The 8,206-nt window shown below is 36.9% G+C and overlaps 1 long non-coding RNA gene across 1 annotated transcript; it reads left to right on the top strand.

Moving 5' to 3' along the window:
• The first annotated feature begins 1,554 nt into the window (after nucleotides 1-1,554).
• LOC143581317 (uncharacterized) lies at nucleotides 1,555-1,951 on the top strand. The gene is made up of 2 exons (XR_013143804.1): nucleotides 1,555-1,600; nucleotides 1,703-1,951. It is a non-coding gene; the product is annotated as an uncharacterized LOC143581317 (long non-coding RNA).
• Nucleotides 1,952-8,206: the final 6,255 nt, after the last annotated feature.

The raw sequence follows: 8,206 nt of genomic DNA, 5'->3' as shown, positions 1-8,206 counted from the left end.
TCCGGCTCCCACTCCAGTGGAATGCCATACGTCTCTAGCAGTTTCTCGTATTTTGAATTGTCCCATGAAATTTCTATCTCTTCAACTTCAGTTTGAACGTTCGACATTGCCGAAGAATTTGGTAAAAGGGTATATGAGAAAGTTCAATGCTTTATCTGAAAGAAAGCAAAGAAGGTAATTAGAGAATAAAGGCGATAAAACTTCGATCAGAAGATTTCTCTTCCTTTTATACCCATCGCAATTAATGCGATGGGATATGAACAGTGGAGAGAAAAACTCATCGCCTAATCACCAATCGACACGTCATGCAGGAAATTTGAAAAAGAGAAAAAGCTGCGCAGTCGGGTACAGTGACAACCGGCATAAACGTCTCATCATCTGTTCACACGCCTGCGAGTGGTCAACTTGTCCTTTTTCATGATTATCTATACAACAAAAGATATTTTCTACCTAACTTTAAAATCCAAAAACCCCCGAAATACATTAAGTCCAGAATTTCACCCGCATAAAGACTTCACACGGAAGAAACACTGGACTGGGGGGACTTATAGAGGTAGGGTACCAAAAAGACCCAAATACCCTTAATTACCACCCGCGGGTCATTGAGGAACCTCTCATATATCACCCGCGGGACATTCGGATCACCCGCATATCATGGGAAAGGAAGAACATCCTCGTATCACGTGCGAAAGCATCCTGGCACCCTCAGAGGTCATCTGCAGGACAGGATATCTGTCCGCCAAAATGATCAGAAGGCAATGCCAACGGGACAGCTGTCAATAACTAACTACACTCTAGAAGAACGTCCACGAGTGCTGCTTGAGGAGTACGTGACTTGCCCACCAATGAAAGGAGGACACCTGGCCAGTTTATTATAACCCTGCACATGGCCAGGGTGCAATTCGTCCTATCATTAGGTGACACGTGTCCAGGTTGTTATACCCAAGCACATGGGACGTATAGCTCGACCTATCATAAGAAGACACGCGTCCAGACAGTTATGAAGATCTTCTAGAAGAGGACAGCTGGCCCAATCACCTTCCCACATCCTTCGGCTATAAATACCTTGTCAATCTGCATGAGGTATTCATTCACTCACTGGTATTCTAACTCACGTATACTCTGACTACTCTTAGTCTGTTTACTTCGGTACTTCTCTCTTTACGAACGTTACTGATTCTCACGCCGGAGGGTGGTTACAGGAAGACCCCCCCCCCCTCTTGTCCTTCCTGTAATGAGACTCACGGTGTCTGTTTTGCAGGTTCCAGTCGTTGGATTTTGGGAAGTTGCGCTCATACTGTGGTTATCAGATTTTACCCCGAGGACTCATTGGATCCAGTAACCATACCAGGGACCGGATCATTGTTTCTTCATAATTCGTAACTGTTGGGGAGCAAGATGATTGAGATTCACCGACCGGAAACGGACTATCCTTCAATTGAATGTCACTGATTAAAGCCGATCGATTGTTATTTCCTTTTATTGTTGGACATTGGAATAAAAACGGAGCAGTTACCCTATTAATTGAAGCTTTCTGATCTGTGTATAAATTGAATGTGGAGGAATCACAAGGAACCTCCACCACAGTTCCATTAATGACGTAAGTTTTCTGCCTTATTTATTTGCATCCAGTTTTTGTTTTCTTGTTGAATCAGGGTTTTGATTGATGGTCATTAGCAAATGTTTGTTTTTTGTTATTTAGGTTCATCAACTATGCTGGCACGCCCAACGATTCCATTTTGATATTGTCTGGTTCGTCAAGCTTATACTATCTTGTTGTTATTGTCATTGTTTGAATCTTTTTATAAAGAGAATTGGATACTCGATAACTTTTTGATGATATTCAAGAGTCGAGACAATAGGAATCTAAATGGATGCTTTATTTTTTCTTGCTGAATATTCTCGTCATTTGCTTAGACTGTGGATTATTTAGTGGTTGCTTTTTCTGGAAGTTTTCACAAATCTTATAAATTGTACAATCGCTCATCACCTGGTAAGTTTAGTTTGGTCTATCACATTTTATTTTTTGAGATTGCTTAATTTAATTAGGTTACTCTTTGGTGGATTCAAAATCACAAATTTGCCATAGGGTGACATAATCTGCTTCTGCTTATTATTGACTATTTGGATTAGCCTTTTAGCGGCCCCGATATAATATCTTACATGTACTTTTTCCACTACATATGAAATGGTTTACATGTCAGTTAAATTTGCCCTATCAAGTTTTGGTATAGAGAACTTGTTTCATGCTCAAACCGTAATATGGATGTATAATTTTCTTCATCCAACTTAATGCTCCTGTAAAAGAAAAGTTCTTTGTTCTATCTATTTATTATTGTTATTATTGTTATTTTGTGGTTGATTAGGGTTCTAAACAGTTGGTTTATAAACGAGCCTAATGAGCTGGCTTGGTTTGTGATGAGCAGATTATGAGTGACCTTTTCTAAAGCTCTTTATGGCACACTTTTAGAATGATACAATAAGGAGAAACCTTGTGTACGAGACTTACTACCAAGGATGTGAAAGTGACTGCCACAGCCCATTCCGAGGGTGAGAATTTAGAACTTGCAAGTCTGCTTGATGAGGTATATCTCTAGCGTTAAATCGGTAACTGTTATTGATAATTTATTCTTATATTTTAGTTATAAGAATATTGGTTTTTTATTGCATTTTGAAAAAAACCCGTGGTTATTGATGATCGGGGCTAGCAACCTTTTCCCGACACCTTGTTAAGTTTCAAATAAGGTTGACGTGGCAGTTGGTCAAGTTAGTTAAGATGAGTTTCAAGACGGAAATCATGGGTTTGTTAATCTTGAAAAGGTGTAGGTGAAGTTTACTCAATACACCTCTACCTGGAAGCTTTGGTGCCTTTTGTCTGTAACTACATAAGTTTGTTTATAAACTTTTGTGCAAATTTCACTTCATGAATGTAAAAAGAACATCTATTATCCATTTTTAATGTATTTATCATTTTGCTATTTTCTTGATATGAGTAATGCTGTAATGTAGGCTGGTCATAATAACAACTTACAGTTATTAACTATATTTGAAGGAGTTAAGCAACATGCCGGGACTCTATTTTTTGTATATTGTAATTTGATTTTCTAAGGTGAGAAGCAACTCATTTTGTTGTACAAGTATTGAATGTTGACTTTTTTTTGGGATATCACGCTTTGCAATCGTTTTTTAGTTGTTTTTGTATTTAGAATGTCCATTGGTGATGCGTAAATGAGGATTCAAATCGTTAAAGAAGTTGGGAAAACTAAAATGAGTGTTCGGTAAATGTTTTTTTGTCAACCAATTGATTTTCTTGGATTATTTATAAGAATCATATAGTTAGATTGAGTAGAATGCAATTTGATTTTGGTCATTTAAAAGGCTACTTGTTAGTTCTCAAAAGTATTTCATAAATCATGTCAGATATGAATTGAAAACATGCCTTCTTTGATCTTTGAGTTAAAAGTGTGTATAATTATTCATATTATCTCATGTTTGCCCTGAAATGTCTCTTTTTGTATACGTGTTTAGAAACCATAGACCGACAATTGACCGAGCACCCCCTTTACTTTTCATATCTTTATCTTAAGCCCATTGTTTAGTAAAAGTTGTGCCCTTAACCAGATGATTTCTGAGGATTCAAGTTTATTAGAATGGAGTAAAATGCAATTTGATTCTCTTCATTTATAAAAGCTTATGTGAATTGCAGCTTCTTCCTTCGGGAATATGGTATAAATCATTTCGATTTTGAATTAATAGAGGCGGCAATTTCAACCACATTACCTGTGAACGGGTCGCTTTGATTTGTCTTTAATCTTAGATGAGAGTGAAAGTATGGGTGGAGATGGATGGGGGACTCATTGGGTATTTTTTCTGTCCAAAGTTTGAGAAGAAGGTTGTTGATCATTATATGGGGATGGATCTTTCATTGGCATTTAACGGGCCTCATTCCAACATCTTTTGGAGGTGCCAAATGAGCCGGATGACAAACTGGGTAGGCGTATATTGAGTTTGATTATTTTCTCTTCAATGTTGTATGTTCGAAAGCAGATGAATGCGAAGACATTCAACAACTAGACTCTCTCTATGCATTACGAGATCATGACAAACCTTTTCGGATGGTTAAAGTACAGATCTACTCACAACGATATTATTTGGCTTGATCGGGTTAAGTCGTATATATCTTGTGCGTCAGTTTATATTTTCTATATAGGTTGTTTTTGCATTATGTTGTAATGTGTCATCTTGTGTTCCGATTGATTTTGGTTGATATTTTATGTTGTCGAACGCCTCCTCCAGCTTATTGCTGGATGTTCTTTCTATTTAACGTTAGAATGTTTGCTGATGTTCGTTCTATTTAATATTAGAATGTTTGTTGTTTCAAAAAAAACATAATGGATAGTTAAACTATAAAAGTGGCTTTAATTTTAAGCAAGGAGACAAGCAAGCCAACAAGGCAGCTAAACGATACCAACAGGTGAGAGCCAACAAGTTAAGCTTACCTTAGCAGAGTTTTATCTCATTTACAAACAGACTCGGCTTAGCTTGCTTACAAACCAAGCACACTCATGTTGGCTCGTTTACAGAGAAACCGGATTTGAGTGAGCCTCAATCTTGGCTTGTTTACAAACCAATCCAGTTCGGTTGGCTTACAAACCAAGTTGACTTCGCTCGCCTCATTTAAAAACAATCCGATTTTGAGCGATCGGTCTTGGCTTGTATACAAATCGATCTGGTTTGGCTCGCTTGCAAACTAAGTTAGATTGCTCGGCTCATTTAAGAAACAAGGCGATTTGGAGCAAGCCTCGATGCTCGTCTACAAACTGATATGGTTAGGCTCACTAGCTTATAAACCAAGCCAGCTCGGCTCGGCACGCTTACAAAAAAGCCGTTTTTGAGCGAGCCATGAATTTTTTAACAACCATACTTAGAAATCATCATGCACTGATTTGTTTTGGTAACCCTTAGGAAACTGCACAACTCAAACATTCAATAGCATAGGAAATAATAAGGCAAAGGTACCTCCATTTTAACATTTCTTGGTGTTTTATAGGCTATAGCATTAAGTTTATATAATTTTACATCATTATTCAAGGTGAAAGTCATATTAAAAGAGGTTCTATATCCACTAGCAATAAACATGTTCTAACATCAAGTGAGCCCATGACCTCAAATGGCCATGTAAAAATACCTACTGATGGAATTGATGCTAAGAGGCTGAGATTTGAAAATAAAGTTGCATATGGTACTTTTGGTGATTTGGAAGTTTTTCTAACTCTTTAAAGTTTAAACTTATTCAGCGTGAATACTTACAAAATGGTGTTTAAGTTTACACTATTGTAAGATGTATTTAAAATATTGTCATATGAAGGTAAAATGAATGCAGGTTCTATTATTTCATTTGATGTGTAAACAATTGTTATTGCAGTTTGCATTAGGTCAAAATTCAAAACTAATGCAATAGAGACCCAAACTTTGTATAAAACTTGGTTAAACAGGCAAACTAAGACGGAAGGGCAGAATGGTAATTACAGGAAAATCACTGAGGTATAGGAAGACATAACTGGTAAAATGTTGTTTTATACGGTGGACATAATCATACACTTTGGTCAAAATTAGTAACATGGAAAAAATCAAAATAATGGATAAGTTGACTTTTTTTTTTGTCAAAGTTGATAGTTTTGGGCTCTCAGTGGTCGCTAGGTTTGACAAGCCTCGGAGACGTCTTTTGATGTTTGACTGTACTAAATTTCAATTCTATTTGATGATCTACTCTGTAAACTGACTTAGATATGTTATACTTGTTTATTTTGATAAATGTTTTAAAAGGTATTTAATAAATGTCAATATGTAAATACATAAGATTAATTATGTGAAAAAAAGTTATATTAAACATGTAAACTTAAGAATGTTTTAAAAGGTATTTTATGACTGTACTAGGAGTGTTCATCTTCGCTCAGCAACCAATTAAATCAAAAACCAAACCAAACATAAAATAAACTGAATTGGATTCAAATTCGTTTAGTCGCTTTGTTTTGTAATCATAACCAAATTCTTATTCAGTTATCCAAATGTCATCAGCAATAAAGGACATGAAAACAGTAATGATCTGCAAATTGTTGTTCACTCGGCTTTAAGGATGGTATATTATACAAGAATTTAATCTGGTACTTTTATTTGATGATATGGCAGAAGCACTTCTTCCGCTTCATTTAGACAAGATTTACTTTCTTCTACAAGAATCGATCAACACAAATAATGGCATTTAGGACCACTTAGCTGTTTTTCGAGCCTATAATGTGTATGACATGCAGAATAACCTTTTTCTTTCATTATTAATACTTTTTTTTAGGTGTAGCTGCTTATATTTGCCGATAAACATACTCTAATGACTCTTAAAGTTGTTGTTATGGTTATGTGAACTAAGCAAGTGGTACTTCTTTATGCAGGCTTAAAAACTTTATATTTTTCCTTGTGAAAACTTTAAAAATTCCTAATGGCAGTTCGTTTCTTAACGCGTTTAGCAGGTTAGAGACTACGCGATTAATACAAGTATCAAACATGAAAATGACCTCGGTTGCCTTTGGTGGTTTGTGTAACGCCCTGGAATTTGACTGGTAGACAAAAATCAAGGAATCATCGGAAACTATACACTTTGGGGTTCTGGACGATAAGTTCGGAACCCATATCATTGGAGAAATCTGCTTTTATCATTTAAAATGTTTATTTTATAAAACGACATTTACGCCTGGAAAATATTAATTTTTATGCTTTTGAAAAATAATTATTCGGAAAATGGTTTATAAAAGTTTTGCTGAAAAAGTTTTAGTTTGTTTAAAAACTTATGAACTCGACTAGTCTTGACCCGTCGGTAGCCTAAACCCGAACCCGAGTCACCCGAGTATTTAAGCGGAAAATCAAGTATTCTTACACCATCTCTTTCATTTCCACCAACACTTCCCACCCAAACACTCCCACTTCTAGAGAGAGAGTAGTGAGAGAAAGTCATCCAATCTAAGATTCGAGTCCACCAATCTGTTTATCGTTGTTGTCGGTAAGATCTTCTTGAAAATCATACGTTTTTACAACCAAAACCCGCCCCGAATCGAGCAAAAACTCCGACTTTTGTGTCAAGTGTGTTCTTGGTCAAAAACCGTCTTTTTTGGTGTCAAAATGTAAGCTTTTGTGTTTAAAAGTACTAGGAATCGATACCCCTTTCAATCCCGAGCATTTCCATGTCAAAAACTTCGATTTTGGGTCAAAAATCTGGAAAATCTGGAAAACCCGTGGGTATCTCCGTCGCCCAGCTTTCAGTCGATCGAATCAGTTCATTCGATCGAACCAGTCGATCGAATCAGTTCATTCGATCGAATGTGTCGATCGAACCAGTCCAGTCGACCGAATAGGAAAGCAACCGAATGGTCTCCAACTCATTCGACTGAATGAGCTTCGTATTCGATCGAGCGTCTATCTATTCGATCGAATGAGTGTCTATTCGATCGAATGTGTTTCTATTCGATCGAATGTGTGTCTATTCGATCGAATGTGTGTCTATTCGATCGAATCAGGTCAGAACCAAGCTGTTTCGTCTTTAAAACCTAGTTTTTGCTCGAGATCGTGTAAGGCTTACACTCTTAGACTTAAACTGTGTTGTTAACTTATTATGTCCTTGTCTAGACTTAGAGGATCGACGTTTGACAGCACCCGACCGCCCTAGCAACCACACCTAGTCAACAAGGTGAGTTCATAGCCCCCATTTTTCTTTTAAAGCCTTTCAAATCATTGGGGGTGAAAACATGGTAAATGTACACGTTTTGACAAAACACATTTATTCAAACATTACTTATCATAAACACTTGACAAATCTTTTGCAAACAATGAACATTGGGAAAACAAGTAATCATGGCAGGTTACGCGTACCTTAACTTTCTCGGAAGTTGTGTATGCATAATCAAATATTCAGGAGTAAATATGGGAATCACTCAGCGTTTAGGGAACATTGGACGCTTGGAAATCAAAGTCATGTACCCGTTATACTTTATCATGAAAACACATTATTCATTGGTCAGTCTTGTGATCGTGTGAACAGTGGCAATATAGGTCACAATAGTGCATAGGTTTGATCTCCAAGTGGTCGATTGGTAGACAGGCCGTCACTAGATGTGGGATTCTAAAGTGATCGATTTAGAATACACGTGACCTATGGGGT

The sequence above is a fragment of the Bidens hawaiensis genome, unplaced genomic scaffold, assembly GCF_021521415.1.
Source record: "Bidens hawaiensis isolate Kalapana, Puna unplaced genomic scaffold, B.hawaiensis_p1.1 tig00030873_1, whole genome shotgun sequence".
Classification (NCBI taxonomy): Eukaryota; Viridiplantae; Streptophyta; class Magnoliopsida; order Asterales; family Asteraceae; genus Bidens; species Bidens hawaiensis.
This window is presented reverse-complemented; position numbering and strand designations above follow the sequence as displayed.